The 18126-nt window shown below is 44.4% G+C and overlaps 1 protein-coding gene across 5 annotated transcripts in view; it reads right to left on the reverse strand.

Moving 5' to 3' along the window:
• LOC146347659 (uncharacterized) overlaps positions 1–18126 on the reverse strand; it is a 129696-nt gene that overhangs the window by 58156 nt on the left and 53414 nt on the right. For 2 of the 5 annotated variants that reach the window (XR_014789889.1, XR_014789888.1), the window contains one exon: positions 14395–14466. The exons of 2 other annotated variants lie outside the window; for them this stretch is intronic. The gene's annotated coding sequence lies outside the window, so the exon portion shown is untranslated. Of the gene's footprint in view, positions 1–756; positions 845–14394; positions 14467–17230; positions 17368–18126 lie in introns of those variants that run through there. One more of the 5 variants, XR_014789891.1, reaches the window with a different exon arrangement.

Genomic DNA, 18126 nt, shown 5'->3' on the forward strand with positions numbered 1-18126 from the left:
TAACTCTTTCTTAATGTCCTAGCTAGGACAGGGGGGTGGCCAGAAGGTAGATCTCCAGATGTTCTGACTTCATTTCCTAGGACATGCATTTCTTGCTAAATTCCTTCTGTTTAGTGTGTACAGGCACTTCTGCCTTGCTCTGGCAAACAATTTTTTTTAAACTTGCTCTCGGTGGGAGAATGTTAGTGTACTGTGTTGGTTGGACTCAAACTTTCCATTGCAATCACGGTCTCTGATTATATTGATTCTCACATGTGCATATTGGCTTAGTGTGCCTCTCTGTGAATAGGGTCTCTGCTCCTTCCACTTTGTTTTGAGTTATTTAGCACCTAGCCAGCTGAGCATGAGAACACATTACATCTCCTTTCCCTCAACTCCACGTTCCCATCATTTCCTCTGCCAGCAGTCACCATCGTAACAGTCCTTGACCAAAACAGCAGTCTTACTCAACATTGGCCAGTATGGGGTTTCCCTCATAACACTTCTTGCAATCCTATGTATTTTCACCTGGAAGTAAGTCCCACTTTGTGTAGTGGGTCTTCCACTCATATGACTGTGCATAGAATTGCAGTGTTACATGGCATAGGATTTCATTTATTGTTTCTAGTAGTACTATCAGCTCATGTTGTTTTTATTAATATGTAATTTTTTCCAGGATCCGCCCATGGCAACCCCCTTAGCTCCACCTCTGCCAGTGACCTGCGCTCTGATGCCCAGCCTCAGTAGTCACCAGCTACCATTGTAGGGCAAAAGTACCGTTTTTGGTTTCTTCTTGTGTGTGCTGCTGCAGCCGCCGAATTCAGGAGCACAGCAGAGGTGGCAGGAGCCTCTGACTTTCCTGTACCTATAAAAGATATGCATCTTCACCATTCTATCAAAAAAAAAAAAAAAATGCACCACTTTCACCTTCTTGAATTGAAGGAAGTATGTTAATTTAAGAATTTTCAACAATTCTTCTACGTTGCACAATCGTCAATCAAGAGTTGGGATAGACTCTGCAAAATGCTGCAATATAAACTTTGCAGTGAATAAACAACAAAAAAGGCAACCTCTATTTAATAAAGGCTAAATATTCAAGTAAGACCAAAACTGCCAAATTTGGCCAAACTTTCACCAAAAAATAAAAATGGGGGAACAAAGGGGGATTCAGCAGGGAATGCCCCCCCCCCATTTAGCCTTTTGCATGCTGTTTCCTATCTATTTCCAGCTGCTTTTCGCCCATGGCATTGGCACCATTTTTTAATTATTATTAATACTAGGGATGTCAGAGAATTCTGCCACAGACTGAAATGGGATTGAATTCCCTTCAGTCCGTGCCACGGAATCCTCTGCAGAATGGCACCACAAGGTCCTGCGGAGCCAACAGTCATGTGGCTTTTTTCCCATTGTCCGCAAAGAGTCGCTAAATTTTCATAAATAAAACGCAGTGTAGTATATTCCGATAATAAATACATACGTTTTTAAAAAATGAATTGTGCTTACCTCACCACCTTGTTTGTGGGTGTTCTTTTTAAATTGAAATCCTCCGTCTCCATTTACTTTCAGCCAAATTTTATTTTATTTTAAATTTTATTCCATTTATTTTAGCCTCTTCCTAGGGGCTTCCCAAAAGAAGGCTATCTTAGGTGTGCCTGAGCGATAAACTATTTGTTTAAAGCAACGCTGTTTTACAGAAAGAAAAAACCTTTTAAAATGACCATGCCACTCCTGGAGCCCTGCATGAGGTATTATTCTCCCTGCTAAGCTTTATATTTCCACATCCAGCATTGTTGTTGATGTTGTGAGGCTAAAATGGAGAGGCGAATAGGGTGGTACGAAAGTGACTTACCTTTCGCGGATTATGTTGATGGGGGGGGAGGCGTTCCGTCCCTCCCCCCGGAATCCTCGACCGGGGGGGAGGCGATCCGTTCCTCCCCCCCGGAATCCTCGAACGGCCAGCTGTGCTCTGCGGCAGCTCCGCAGAGCAGCCGGCCAGGCCCAGCCAGGCCAAAGCCGTCCGCAGCCGGATTTCCGGCCGCGGAGGGCTCTGGGGGGAAAAAAAACAACCCGGGTACGCAAATGGCGGCAGCTGCGTAAATATTTACGTAGACTATGACGGCGAAAATAAAGGGGAATGCAAACAGCATAGCGGGCGCTATTTGCATCCCTTTTTGATTCACCTTTATTTTCGCCGTCATAGTCTACATAAATATTTACGTAGACTAAGACGGCCAAAAATGAGGAATGCAAATGGCGGCGGCCATAGCCGCCGCCATTTGCATACGCAGGGTTTTGGGTTTGTTTAACCCATCCAGAAATGATAGGCTACATAAAGATTTACGTAGCCTATCACGTTGTGGTTTTTTTTTTTTTTTTACCAAGACTGAAAATGGCAGCGATGGCAGCCGGTCGGAAGACCAGCCGCCGCAGCTGCCACCCGGAAGATCCGCCCCAGGTAAGTCTCGTCCTGGGGGGGATCCACGGGAGGTAGCAGGCCATTCCGCTATGGAGTTCGGGGGGCTGAATGCACTGGCATTCGGCCTCACCGAGATCCCTGGCGGAATTCTCTGACATCCCTAGAGGAGAACCAACTCTGCATGTCTACTCAGAAGTAAGTCTTACTGAGTTCAGTGCGACTTACTCCCACACATGTCAGCACCCCACTTGCCCCCAGCTCAGCTTTGTATTTCCACATCCAGCTCATTATCAAACCTCCTGTTAGTTATCTCAGAAGACCTTTGGGTGAATGGGGGGAGGGGGTTTCCAGGGAAACAGCTGGATTGGGGGAGATGCTCCCCACACACATAATGGAAGAATATAGTTCTTCATATTCCCTGGTATGTTTATTCCTCATTTTGTCCATTCCCTGAGCATGTGCAGAGTGTGCTTTTTATCAAAGAAAGAGAAGCATGCTAATCTTTCTGCTCATGCTACATTTGTATAAGTGTAACTGCTTTAGAAAGAACACACAAACAACGTGTGTGGTTGAGACCGGCCCAAAGTCACCCAGTGAGCTTCCATAGCCAAATGGGGACTAGAACCTCCCATCTCCCAAGTCCCAGTCCAACACTCTAACCACTAGGCTACATTGGCTTTCTAACCACTACACCACACTGCTGTTATGAAACTCATGAAAAAGAGACAGTATAATGGAAAGTTCTTTCTGAAGTAGTTACTCTTGTACAAATGCGGCATGAGCAGAACAATCAGCAAGTTTCTCTTTCTTTGAATAAAAAGCACACTCTGCACATGCTCAGGGAATGGACAAAATGAGGAATAAACATACCAGGGAATATGAAGAACTATATTCTTCAATTGTGTGTGTGTGTGTGTGTGTGTATGTAGCATCTCCCCCAATCCAGCTGTTCCCTGGAACCCCCCCCCCCCGCCCATTCACCCAAGGGTCTTCTGAGATAACTAACAGGAGGTTTGATAATGAGCTGGATGTGGAAATACAAAGCTGAGCTGGGGGCAAGTGGGGTGCTGACATGTGTAGGAGTAAGTCGCATTGAACTCAGTAAGGCTTACTTCTGAGTAGACATGCACAGAGTTGGTTCTCCTCTCCGCTCAGCTTTGTATTTCCACATCTAGCTCATTATCAAACCTCCTGTTAGTTATCTCAGAAGACCCTTGGGTGAATGGGGGGGGGGTTCCCCCAGGGAAACAGCTGGATTGGGGGAGAAGCTCACACACACAATATTTACAAAAAATAGCAATTCTTACAGAAGTTATGCAGACTCACAGAGATGGCTGGGCACCAGAATTACCGTTGTTGGTATTTATCTTCGTGATTTTCGGAGCGGAAAAAAAAGAGGAGAATTTCGGGGGCTTGTGGAATTTCGGTGGAGCAGAGCACTGGCAGCAAACTGCGGAAGTCAAGCTGCACCGAAGGTACACAATTCATACATCCCTAATTAATACAAGGGTTGTTTCCTAAGGCAATTGCAGCCAATCAAAAATCAGGTGAAGGAAATGTGATTAAAAACCTCAGGCATCCAGTCTGATTTAGCTGCAGCACGAAGTCAGAAAATCAGATCAGAGTAAAAGAAAGAAGCATTGCCATCATTCTAAACAAACTTCTTGACAACAATACCTAACAAATCAGATGCGGCTACAGACATTATGACATTATGGAGCCAAATCTTCCTGCCTTCTCTTTGAATCAGCAAACATTTGCACCCTATTTGCACCCTCCCTCTGAAGAATTGCTGGTGTGTGAGTGTGCATGAGGGAGTGAGAAAGAGATTTTGCAAGGGTGAACTCTTTTTGTGAAACATGCCTCATTGCAAGTTGTGCCTTGCATACAATATTGCTTTTATGCTCTGCAAGATACCATTCCAAAAATCTCTACTTTCAGATAAGACCACTATAAATGTAGAAAGTCTCTCTTAGGGATATGCGAATCAGCAAAACTTGAGGTCACCGAAATGCTCCGAATTCCACCTCCAAGCCTGTTCTGACTCTAGTCCATATCACATTGTGAGTTTTGGCTTTTTTTCTTTTTGCATGAAAATCCGTGTGCATTTTCGTTTATATTTTCAAATATGTACACATCAATTGTGCACGTCTTTGAAATGTATGCATTCTTCTCCCATTGATTAAAGCATATTAGTGTGCATCTTTCAAATGCACACATGCTGTCGAACATTTTTTTTTTCATCTGTGAATCACATGGCAAGCTCGGAAATGTATGGATTTCAACTGCAGATTGTGTCCAAGCCTGTGTTCAATCCAGGTGTGAACTGGGTAAATCCTGATCAAAACAAACTAATTTCTCATATACCCCAACCCATATCAGTGAAATGTGGTAGGGAGGAAACCACTAAAATGGAGCCAGTAGGGAGCTGAGTAGAGGACAATGGCAAGGTGCTATTGCACTCCTCACTTGCAGGCAGCTCCATTGCAGACCAGGAGCCCTGCACCTGACCCAGTCCTCTCCACTGCACAGCATGCACATACTTAGAGGTGCATGAAGAGAGTTGGTGGCTCCTGAGAGATGTGAACAGAGGGTGTGGAGGTGGACTGCAAGAGGCTCAGCCAAAAAGGAACAAAGTCAAGCCTGGAGAGAAAGAGAAGAGGTTGCTAAGGGCTGCAGGAGGGCAAAAAGTCAGTGTTGCCCCTGTGAATAAAGCTTTTTAGATTGATTCTAGTGTCATTTTCCCCCTTGTGGCCTGTCCACCCTCAGTCTGTACGTTGGTTGAGGACTAAGAAGTTGGTGCATTCTAAATATAGTCATCTTAATAAAGAGGCCTTCTTGATACCAAAGCAACTCTAGTGTGCTGGCCGGACAGCATGCCTAGATTACTCTTTTGTCACCTATGTTCACCTAATATTCCATCCCATTCCAAAGTTTAAAAGCCCTCGGTTTTGAGACTCCCTGTAGCTGTTGCGCCTCTCCATCCACTTTCTTCCAAACCCCTGCATTTGCTCTAGCCCCCTCTCCAAACTCTCTCACAATTCCCCAAAAGAGTCTGTTTTTCCTCTGTTCAAATTACCCAAGCTGAAAATTCTTTCTCCCCCTTTCCTCCATTATCAGCTACACACACACACACACACACACACACCCCTACACACACACACACACACACACACACACCTTTGCTAGGAGTTAAAACTTCTCTTTGAGTTGCTGCACTTTTATTAAACTTCTTTTAAACGCTGTCTGTCTGTCTGTCTCTCTCGCACACACACACACACACACACACCATACTAGAAATTAAAACTGTTCTATTTTGAACACACACACACATATACACACACAATTTTCTATAAATCTCAGTGTACCTAGCTTCACTATTGACTTTAAATGCTTGATTATCTTTATCATTCTTGGTGTTAATGTATAATTCTAATTCCCCAGATAGATGTATGATTCTAATTCCCTTGATGAGTAATTTTAATTCATTTAAAAATCTTCTTTAATAGAACAAAGAATTGCTTTCTAAGACATTGTTGTGGCCCCTGACTTTCAGCTTTTGGGGGTATGAGGTTTCATAAGTGCCCAGAGTTCAGTGCCAAAACATCCCTCATGTATGTGTTAGGTTTACATGCATGTGATATGCATGTATGAAGCATACTTCATAACACTGTCTTGGCATTGAATAACCACATCCTGAGGGAAGTACCTAATTTTTAATGTCCTCTGGGGGGATTTATTGAGGAAGTGGGCGGGGGCTCATGGCCCTCTCTTGGTGGGAGGGCTCAAGGTGGTTATAGAGGTGTATGTCTTCAGAACAACATAGAGTTGAAACTGGATAATTAGGCCTCTAACAAAAGAGGTGGGGGGGTTGATGCGTTTTGACAGAAAGCTTTTTTTAGTGACTCACTTGAGTAACCACAACACCCAGGCCATAACTGGTTTGTAAGTTTTAGGGGAAATCTTTTTCTCTACTACCTTATGGACTAGAAAGTGTGTTTTCAACTAAAAACACCCAAATTGTGATCAAATGTGCTTGGCTCCATTTCTGAAATTATATATACATTACATGACATGCTCTGTGATCCAACTTGGCTGACCCCTTGGTGCTCTGTGCCTTCTCCCTTTGCAAATGAATTTCATACTGAAAAGAATGTGTGTGAATATTTAAAGCTCAGCACCCTGTATACGTTAAGGAACCTGTGTCACCAAAAAGAAATCCAGTTGTTGTTTGCTAATGTTGCTTACTGCCTGCCTGTCTGCCTGAACTTAATTTATTATTTATGTATGGGATGACTCATAGTAAAAAAGAAAGAAAATAAAATAAATTCTAACCACAAATTAACATATTTCAAAATTCAAATTAATTTCCCCTTCTGTGATGTAAGCCCAAAGTAACCTTTTCCCCATTTATTTCAGAAAAAAATATGTTTAGGATGGCAGTTTTACTGCTAAGTATGCTACTTTTATCTTTCAGAGATCTTAGCATATGGCATCCAGCTCACCCACCTAGACATATACTTTGCCCCTTCTGTGTGTGTCCCCCCGCCCCCGAATTTTTCCCCCGGTGCTGCCAATACTCATATGCATCACAGAACTCTCTTTTAAAAAATCTTTCACTGGGTATAATGCCATGAAGAAACCATCTTATAATGATTTTCAGCTATTTTTCCACAAAGAGAGATTTTCATACCTATATTCCAAATACGTACTCAGACTTGTCTGGGCCACTTTAAGATAGGTGCAGTATATTGCCCATGATTGAATTAAGATCCAACTTTCAACCAGGTCGCTTTGTGGCTAGCACTGCCATTTCTCACTTGGAGGCCCTGTTTCCACCCAGTCAATGTGTGAACCAGTCCCTTCTCAGGGCCAGCACAAGACGTTTTGATACCTGAGGCAGAACTACAAATACCTTTGTAGTATTGCCTTTGGGGGAGTTTCAAGGAGCAGCGTTTAAGGAGAAATGAGTTTGGCTGCACACATGCATGCACACATACACACCCCACATGAACCATATCTGTCTAACTCCTTTCTTTTCTAGAGATTAGCAAGCAGAAAGGGAACACAAAACATTCAGGTTGGAATCTAAGCTTAGGACTTTGTTTTCCACGCCAGTGCAAGCCGAGGGGAAGGCAGGGTGAGATGAGGTGAGAGAGAGAAGAGAGGGACTGGCTTCATGGCAAAAGACAAGCTCTGGCTCCAGGTGGATAAGCAACTGTGTCCCAAGATAATCAGAAAAATAATCCTGCATTGTGTGAGCATTACTTCAGACCACAAGACACTTTTCCCCTTCCAGTTAGCTGCACAGCATACCAGCAGAAGGGAAAAGCAGCAGCAGCAGGTAGCCTCAGCCCCCTCCAGTCTTTGACATCCCCCCATAACCACAGTGCTTCCTAGGCAATCTGAGTTCCCACCTGCCCACCGGATACACACACACACAGGAATATACACGTGCCCTGCAAAACTTTCTGCTGAGAAAGCTCCCCCATACGAAACAGGCAATCAGGCCTTGCTTGCAAAGCAAGATCCGCCAGAGGCCACTCCATATCCACTCATCACCTGGCTTCCTCTGTGATTGAAAAGTAGTGGGTGCTGGGTGGGTACCTAGCGGCAGGTAGGGAGGTGGGTGCCTGCTCCATCATTCTCCAAATCTGCCACCTGATCCAAGAGGCTCACCTTGCCTCATCGTCAGATCAGGCCTGTGACCCTTCTGAGCCCCAAAGTGCTGTCCAAAAGCACACATTTCCTGTAGAACATACCTGGGGCACCCTGCTTTTCTTCTAGTTATCTGTTCCTTTAACTAAAGCACTTGTTTAATGAGATGTAAGTAATGCAAGACATGTACTTAACTATTAAATAACTGCATGAATCACTTCAGTACACTTTGGGGTTGCTCAGGTAAACCATGAGACTACTAGATAATGCGTCGCTTTCATATTCTAGGTGACCAGGACAAACACGGAGGAAGTTCTAGCCCTATTCAGACCTTCTCCACATACATAAGATAGGTGTGGAGAAGCGGAGAGAGGGACCATACAAAAAACCCCTGCGCTGACATCGTGTCCTGCCCTTGAGACCAGCTGGATCAAGCCAAAGGCCTGTCTGGTCCAGGATCCTGCTTCCCACACCCAGCCAGATGCCTATAGGAAGCATGCAAGTGGGACAGGGAGGCAACAGCTCTCCCACACTCTTGTTCCCCAGCAACTGGTATTCTGAGGCTTGCTGCTTACAGTCCTGGAGGCAGCATATAGCTATCATGAGTAGTACTCAGCCTTATCCTCCATGAATTTGTGTCCTTCCCTTTAAAATCCCTCCAAGCTGCTGGTCATATCTAGCGGTACTGAATTCCATAGTTGTGTACCACTTGCACACACAGGTATTTCTCAAGCTCAGTGGTCTGGAATTGTAGTTTGGTGAAGGTGCTGAGAATCCTTGGTTATGGAGCTCCTCCTCCTGTCACAAACTATAAGCCCCAGTGCTCCCTTGGAAGAGAGAATAACTTCTAAACTAGTTTCAGTCTGCAGTATCAGTATGGCCTTATTCTTTCAAGCCCCAACTGGGCATTTAACCCACCATTCCTCATCTCAAATAATCTATCGGTGTGTTGCATCTAGTTGCATAGCAACAAAACAAAACCTTCACATGGGAGAACATACAAACACTGCCCCAAACTGGCTTGCCCCCAATTACTGAAGATGTTGGAGGAAAATCTCCTAGAGCAGGAGGTAGAGCTCAGAGGGAACAGCACAGGTGGCTATTCATCATCTGTGCTGATGAAGAGAATGAACAGCATGTAGCTAAAACCTGCAGAGGGAGCCCAGCTGCAGCCAGAGTCAACATAAGGGTGTCCTGCTCTAACGGCGTCCAAGCAGTCATGGATTGCTAGGTTAGAGGGTCAAAACACTCCAGCAAAGGAGTCGAGAGCGATCCCCCTGCCCTTGCTCTGGCCATAGGTTTCTGCCTGAGCGTCTTTTCACACAGCATCAACATCAACACACTGTTTCCAGGGCCATAAATTAGCAGTGTGATGAGGCACAACCAGCTGTTCCTAGACGTGATTTGACTACCCAAGTGGACCCACTTGCTACTATAGCATCTTCTCTAGCTGAGAAGAGTGGCTTCTCATAGGCCAAGACATACATTATGAAGTGGCCATAACATATGCATTTAGCTGTGCTCATGAGTAGTATGCTTGTATAATGTCAGGCAAGGGAAGAGTATTCACGGAAAACCTCAGGGCCACTGGGCATACTGAAAAAATGGAAATCTCTCTTTCACATTTAAAGCTACCTTAAAATGAGTCAGACAACTGATATATGTAGCCTAGTATCATCTACTCCAGGGACCCCAACCCTTTTGGGTTGGTGAGCACATTCAGAATCTTAAGAGAGTGTCATGGAGACTCTCACAAAATGGCTGCCATGGGAAAGAGGCTTTTTGTTGTTGTTCAGTCGTGTCCGACTCTTCGTGACCCCATGGACCATAGCACGCCAGGCCTTCCTGTCCTGCGCTCTCTCCCGGAGCGTGCTCAAGTTCATATTCATTGCATCGGTGATGCTATCTAGCTATCTCATCCTCTGTCGTCCCCTTCTCCTTTTGCCTTCAGTCTTTCCCAGCATCAGGGTCTTTTCCAGAGAGTTTTCTCTTCGCATTAGGTGGCCAAAATATTTGAGCTTCAGCTTCAGTATCTGTCCTTCCAATGAGCACTCAGGGTTGATTTCCTTTAGGATGGACTGATTTGACCTCCTTGCAGTCCAGGGGACTCGTAAGAGTCTTCTCCAGCACCACAGTTCGAAAGCATCAATTCTTCGGCGCTCAGCCTTCCTTACAGTCCAGCTCTCACAGCCATACGTTACTACTGGGAAAACCATAGCTTTGATTAGACGGACCTTTGTCGGCAAGGTGATGTCTCTGCTTCTTACTATGCTGCCTAGGTTTGCCATAGCTTTCCTCCCAAGGAGCAAACGTCTTTTAATTTCATGGCTACAGTCACCGTCTGCGGTGATCTTGGAGCCCAAGAAAGTAAAATCTGTCACTGCTTCCATTTCTTCCCCTTCTATATGCCAGGAAGTGATGGGGCCAGATGCCTGATCTTAGTTTTTTGAATGTTGAGTTTCAAACCAGCTTTTGCACTCTCCTCTTTCACCCTCAACAAGAGGCTCTTTAGATCCTCTTCGCTTTCTGCCATTAGGGTGGTATCATCTGCATATCGGAGGTTATTGATAATTCTCCCAGCAATCTTAATTCCGACCTCTGATTCATCCAACCCGGCATTTCTCATGATGTACTCTGCATATAAGTTAAATAAGCAGGGTGACAATATGCAGCCTTGTCGTGCTCCTTTCCCAATTTTGAACCACTCGGTTGTTCCATGTCTGGTTCTTACTGTTGCTTCTTGACCCTCGTACAGGTTTCTCAGGAGACAGGTAAGGTGGTCTGGTACTCCCATCACTTTAAGAATTTGCCACAGTTTGTTGTGATCCACACAATCAAAGGCTTTAGCGTAGTCAATGAAGCAGAAATAGACGTTTTTCTGGAATTCTCTTGCTTTCTCCATGATCCAGCGAAAGTTGGCGATTTGATCTCTAGTTCCTCTGCCTCTTCGAAACCCAGCTTGTACTTCTGGTAGTTCTCGGTTCACATACTGCTGAAGCCTAGCTTGTAGGATTTTGAGCATCACCTTGCTGGCATGCGAAATGAGCGCAATTGTGCGGTAGTTTGAACACTCTTTGGCGTTGCCCTTCTTTGGAACTGGAATGTAAACTGATCTTTTCCAGTCTTGCGGCCATTGTTGAGTGTTCCAAATTTGTTGGCATATTGAATGCAGCACTTTAACAGCATCATCTTTTAGGATTTTAAATAGCTCAGCTGGAATTCAGCTTGGACATTCATAAAATGGCTGCCATGGTGAGCATTGCCACTCATTTCCCAGAAGGCAAACTGGTGAGGCTATAAGAAACTTGACCTAGAACCTAAGTACAAGACAAAAGTGGGGCCTGAATTCAAAACACAAAACCACTCTTTGAACCAACAGTTTTCTGCTCCAATGCACATTTTACACAAGGCAAACTGATGTGGCTCAGAGACAAGTAACCTGGCCAAGAAACTGTGTACAAAGGAGAGATGGGGCCTGCGCCTCAAATGGCAAATCACACATTTGCCCCCACAAAACACAACAAAATGCCAATTTCAGAGATGGCAACCTGGTGATGTTCAGAGAAAGACACACACATACACACCCCACACCCACTCAGAAATCAAACACACACACATACACACAAAAGCCAGGCAAAACACACATGTCCAAACCTACCAAACAACACAACACACATAAATATACAAAACAGGCAAAACACCACACACACGCACACACAAACCAGGCAAAACAGCTCCTTGCTCTCCAATTCCCTTTAGCCCCGCAAGATACTCCCTGCCACGCCCTCTTTTCTTTTTCCTCAGTGTCTAGGCACACTTTAAAATGAAGCACTGGACTGCAGCCGTCCATCATTTTTATTTCTAAGAATGCCTCTGGGGCTCACGTGGAAATAAAGATGGCACTGGGGATTGGTGGCACATACCAGCCCCTCAGGTTTTTTATTAAAAAAAAAAACTTTTAAAAATAAAATCGAAATCAGGAGGAGCAGGAAGCCTGGCAGGCACCAAGAAAGAAGTGTCTGTGGGCACACCAGTGCATATGGGAACAACTTTGGAGACGCCAGATCTCCTCTCTCTGTAGTGGCTCTCTAGGTTTGCTTTGCAGGCAGAGAGAGACGTTTCTCAGCTATGTTCTCCAAGTCCATTTAACTGGAGACACCAGGGATTGATCTTGGGATCTTCTGTATGTAAGCATGTGGTCTTCCATTAAGTTATGGGCCATCCCCAAAATGAGGGTGTTGTGATGTGATGGTCAGTGAGGAGAAACACTTCTGCACAAATGGATCTGAATGAGACAAATCCACTATGGAGAGAAGAAGGTGAACAAGACCTAGGGGTATGCCTGGTTTGGTTTGTTCCAGGCAAGGCCAACTCAAACATTAAGCAGAGTGAAGCAGCCACCTCAGGCAGCTGATGTGGGGTGGCAAATTGTTAGTTATTTTATTTATTTGTTTGTTATTGTATCTTTACTGCCAGGAAGTAGGAGAGGCAATTGTGGGATTTTCTGCCTCAGGCGCCAAAATAATTGGACTGGCCTTGGGTACTAAGCACCTTGACTTTAGAGGGGAAGGGGTGCCTCCACCTCAGGCAGCAAAACATCTTGGCCCAGCCCTGCCGGGAGGTTTGTTTGGTTTTTAAAAATGTTTCTGTGCCTTCCAGTTCTATGAACTTTCAAGCCAATGGAGTAAAAAATTTAAACATCCTAAAAATACAAAACAGCATTAAAACTGCAGAACAGCAGTAAATGAAACAATAAATATACTAGGAAGTGTCATGATCAAAACTAAAATATTTAGAAGGCTGCCTTGGACAAATATAAAAGTCTTTGCCCAACTCCTAAAGATCATTAAATCTGGTGCAAGGAGAATCTCTCTGGAGAAACTGTTCCAAAGACAGGTGCCATGACTGAGAGGACCCTTTCACGGTTCACCTTGTCACCATCCACCTATTCAAGTTCAGGGTCCCCAGCAAGAAAAGACAGCGCACTATGCATCTGTGGGAATGCCTGCTGCCCTCTCCCCATTTCTCTTTCCCAAGGTGTTTGTTTATTTGTTTGTTTTGGTGGTGGAGGAGGAGCAAACTGCTCAGCAGTTTGCACAGAATTCATAGAATCACAAAATGTTAGAGCAGGAAGGAATCATGGAGGTCATCCAATCCAACCCCGGCTCAATGCCGGATCTGCAGTGCAAAGCACAACTACAGCATCTCTGACAGATGGCTGTCCAGACTCCGCTTCAATATCTCTAGCCAAGTAGAGCCCACTATCTCCCAAGGCAGTCTGTTCCATTGTTGAACAGCTCTCACCATCAGGAAACTTATCCTAATATTTTACTGACATCTGCTTCCCCATATTTGATGTGGAGGCCAGCTTGGAACATCTTGATTCTGCTCACAAAGTTGAGCACCCCTGATTCAAATTCTGATCCCACTCCTAGTTAAACCAGCATTCTGAACTGTTCTTGGAAACAGACCAAGCCAGGATTTGAAAACTGAAAAGATAAGTTCCTCCTGACCAATCCTGGTCAGCAATTGAGCAGCTGTATTTGGACCAATGGAAGTTTCCAGCTATTCTTCAAAGGCAGCCCTATGCACAATACAGTGCAATGACCTAATCTGGATGCTACCTTGGCCAGGCTATCTCTATCCAAGAGGAGATGTAGTTGGCACAGCTGCCTCAACCTGTGAAAGGTGCTTCATGCCACAGATACTATTGGTACATCCAATCACAGGGGTAGATCTAATAGCACCCTCCAGCTAAGAATGTGATCTCTTAGGCCAGGGGTGGGCAACTTGTGGCCCTCCCGATGTTTTGGTCTACAATTCCCATAATTCCTTAACATTGGCAATACTGGCTAGGGCTGATGGGAGTTGTAGGCCAAAACATCTGGAGGGCCACAAGTTGCCACCCCAGTTTTAGGGGGAACACAACCTCATTCAGAACAGGTTGAACACCAACTTCCAGATCAGGTGAACCACCCACCAACAGTACCTCAGCATTATCTTGACCAAGCTTCAATTTATTGGCCCTCATCTAGTCCATTATTGATCTAAGACATCATTTCAGCACATACATCAGCCCTTTTGAGATGTTTGGGTTCCTTTCCTTGTGTACAATGAATGTACAGATGAATCATATACTATATCTGCAGCTTGCATCTGCACATACAAGCATATGTACAATGTCAGGGCTCCACACAATCAAGAATCTTGCTTTTCCAGGGTTCCTAATTGCACGGATCCTTGCCTACACACACATGTGCATTTCAGTGCAGGTCACCACCTGCGTGTTCATAATACACACAGGACAGAGCCCAAATATGTGAAGTGGGCTATCATCTCACCTGAAGCAGATTAAAAGGAGAAAGAGAGCTGCGTGTCAGCATATGGAGGATACCTCACTCCAAATCTTCATTCTATGGATAGAATTCAGTAGTTTAATGTAAATGCTGAACAGTATGGGAGACAAAATAGAGCCCGACAGTACACTGTGGCATTATTGCCATGGGGCAAAACAAAATCCACAGCAATTAAGAGAGCTCCAGCTATTGGGCAGTATAAAAATTAAATAAATATTTTCTAGAGGCAACCCTCACATAACCCAACAACAGATCATGGGTTATGCGAAGGCTGTTTAACCCTCACATAACCCACTGTCCCCAGCTTTACACAACATGACAAGCTGTGACCAGGTGTTGAATATACAAATCCCACATGGCCCATGCTGCAGCCCACCGTGGCTAAAGTCATGGTGGGCTGTTTGGGTTGTGTGAACCAGGTCTCAGTGTATATCAGTGCAGAACAAACCTAGCAGGCAAACAGGCAATATGTCTGCCTAATAAAGAAGTTGCTAGAGTGCTGTGTCCAGGAGTTATCAATGGGATAACATAGCCATGACAGTGATGATGAGGATGGGCTTGATTCATACTATGGCTGTATTACTCTTAACGGCATTAAGAGCTATCAGGAAATGAGCTGGACTGTGGTAAGCCTAGAGGCCTTGCTATAGGACTGGCATAAGATCAGGCCTCATGTGGGGGGGGGAGGTGGCCAGGTAACAACCTCACAACGATTACAATGAGATCCTGGTATAAGGACCGCTTTGATAATACTGAAGAAAATTGGCCCACATAGATTGAATGCCTTGAGCAGTATTTTGCACTCCATGATACCCTAGAGGAAAAGGAAGTTTGTGAATAGAAGGTGTACTGGCAAACATTCGCTAACCAAACTGCAGACATAGTGCCATCCAAGTTGAGGTTGATACAAACAATTTTATCCTCACATATGTCATGGCAGGTTACCAAGGGTTCCTTAAAATCAGGCTATGGGCCTAGCAGTAGAAAGCTCCAAACCACCAAGAGGTCCCCTGGATGGAATTGTGCACAGAGGAGATAGAAATGTATTGTTTCATTGCCAACATTGTCACAGAATAGGCTCCAAAAACAGCTCCCATGTGTTCAGAGACAGCCTGAGTTTTCTGCCACTTGCATTCAGGTTGTCATCCCATCTGCCTCATTGCTCTCAGCAACCTGGTACGCAAGATGACCAAATTGACTCTATTCAGTGGGAGCTTTTCGACAGTCCAAGTCATCTCCATATCTCATAGAGTGACTAAGGCTTCCACAGGAGTGCCAGCCAAGTCAAACTATGGAGGTTTCCTCTATCTATTCTACAGGCATGCGGAAGGACAAGTATGGCAGTAGGCTTTGCAGTGCCTCCCCGTCTCTCTGAAAACATTTGGAAGCACAGGTATCACTGCCACTGAGAGAGGCCAGCAAAGAGCCCTGGCCTGGCCTAGGCATCAACTTTGCTCTTTGTTTCTCAGTGTGAGTGCCCACCACAGGGTCAGAATGGTCACCCTGGGTCTCCAGCAGTTCATTAATCTTCTAATTGTTGTGGCAGCGTATTAAGGGCTTGAAGAGAGACAATATACTGGAAATGTATGAGATTCATGCCCTGAACACTCCCCATAAGGTTATACTTTTACTGGTCAGCAGTAAGCTGAAACTGGAGATAAGGCAGGGAAAGTTTATCATGACTTTGATTTTAATAAAAAGAAAACACATAATGGTGCATCTATACCCATAAATTAGGGATGAACCATGAAACTATATGCTCAGTTTCAAGAACATATCAGATTTATTTTGGGTTTGGAATGGATGCAACTCTGGATGATGAGGTTTGGGAGTTACTCTGCATTTGAACAGGGTACCCTGCCAAAGCAAAGCCTTGATATACCTATTGTGGGTGCTTCTGTTACTGAATGGCAGATTAGGGAAGATTCTATCCCAAGTATTTAATGGTAGGAGAGTGCAAATCCTTGGGCCAAGGGGCCTTGGGCATCTTTGCTATGCACAGACAAGTCCCTTCCGTTGTGCTTTGGCTTATTTGTTTCAGTTTGGACTAAAAGGGGTTAACGGTGCTGTGCTGTAACACATGATTGGTCTTTATGAGGTTGGAGCGCTTGTCTGTCTGAGGCCTACAGATGATGCTAAAGAGCCAATAATGACAGCAATTCAAAGCAATCTAATTATACAAACGGGAGGCTAAACAATTTCATCATCCTTAAATTAGATTGTCCTAATGAGATAAAGACACCAATTAATCCTGAATTAATTTCAATAGCCTATTTCAGGCAAACACTTTAATATGCAAATGTAAATGAGAAACAAAGCCTACTGTCAAATGCCAGAGTTCAGAACCTCTCTCTTCACAGCTGCAGTGAGTGTAAATAGTGCCTAATGAGTTTGCATGGAAAGACACGACCCCCAGAAAAATTCAGACTCCATAAAGCACAGCCAGGCGCCTCAGGTAGGTGCAGTTCTGAGCAAGGCAGGAAGAAGTGAGTAGGACAGGGATAGGCGTTGTGAAACAGATCAGAGGCTCTCCATGCACCCCAGGAGCAGGTCCATCCAGCTAAAGCAGTCCTTCCAGCCAAGAGCAAGTGCTGGGTTGCTGGCCAGCTGCCGTTTAGGGACACCAAGCTGATTTTAATTAGTCCTTACTTAATTGTTTTAAATTAGCCATTTTCCATCACCATATGAAAACTCCAGCTTTTTAGTTTAGGAAAAAAGATTTGGAAGCATTAGAGATTTTAGATATAAATTGCCAACAAAAAACCAAGCTTACATTAGGAACAGCCATTTCCCCCCTTCCCATATGACCGCTGGATCTCACCTATCGTTATGCTTGCTGGTGTTTTTTTTTCCTTCTCTTACTGAACTATAAGGGGCATATGGCTAGTTCCCTTGATCTGTGTCCTCCACTCACAGCCCTTGCTTTCACCCTTTCTTCTTTTTAGGCCTTGTTTACACAAAAGCAAACAAGGTAATAGATCTGTTCCTGGAATGTACCACTTCAGGCTCCAGGTGGGGAAAATGCATGATTGAATGTTTCCTGGTGACAAATATAACCCTTTAAACAGAATATTAAAATGCCAGGGAGAAGACTAGGCTTGACTCCTTCCTCCTGAGATATAACTTTCTATATGTAGGGAAGGCTTTTCTTTTCTTCTTTAATTTGGAGGAGCATTCAGCCATGCAGTTCCCCCACTTGTCTGATGTAAAATCCAGGGACAGTTGTACCACAAGATTTATTGTTTGTGTGAGCTAAGCCTTAGATGGGGCTGCACATGGAGTAGTGTAGAGATGCATGGTGGCCATGTGACCTATTTTACAGAAGACAGTCTCCAGTTTGAAGGACTGTCCAATCCACATGTGGTTTAAAGGCAAAGAACCATAAGGAGGGAGCACCTAGACAGCAGACTGAGCAAGCACATGGGTCACCTGATCACAGCTTTCCCCACTATGATGACATGTACTGTATTTCTATTTAAATTCTAGTAATTATTTCCAAATTTGCCTATATATTAACATGGAAATTTTATGCAAATCTGTATCCTCTTTCCCCCTCTTTTTTGGCGATGCTTTTCTCTTTTTTTTTGCCCATGCATATGTGGCTACCCTACTTGCATATCTACAAATTAAGCATGCAGAGGACATCAGCATTTTAGAACAGGTTTTCATTCCCTTTTAGATGTGTGGAACAGCTTGGAAATATGAGAGCCTATCGTA

The sequence above is a fragment of the Heloderma suspectum genome, chromosome 4 (genome assembly GCF_057233095.1).
Source record: "Heloderma suspectum isolate Gila_16-S chromosome 4, 16-S_ref, whole genome shotgun sequence".
Lineage (NCBI taxonomy): Eukaryota > Metazoa > Chordata > Lepidosauria > Squamata > Helodermatidae > Heloderma > Heloderma suspectum.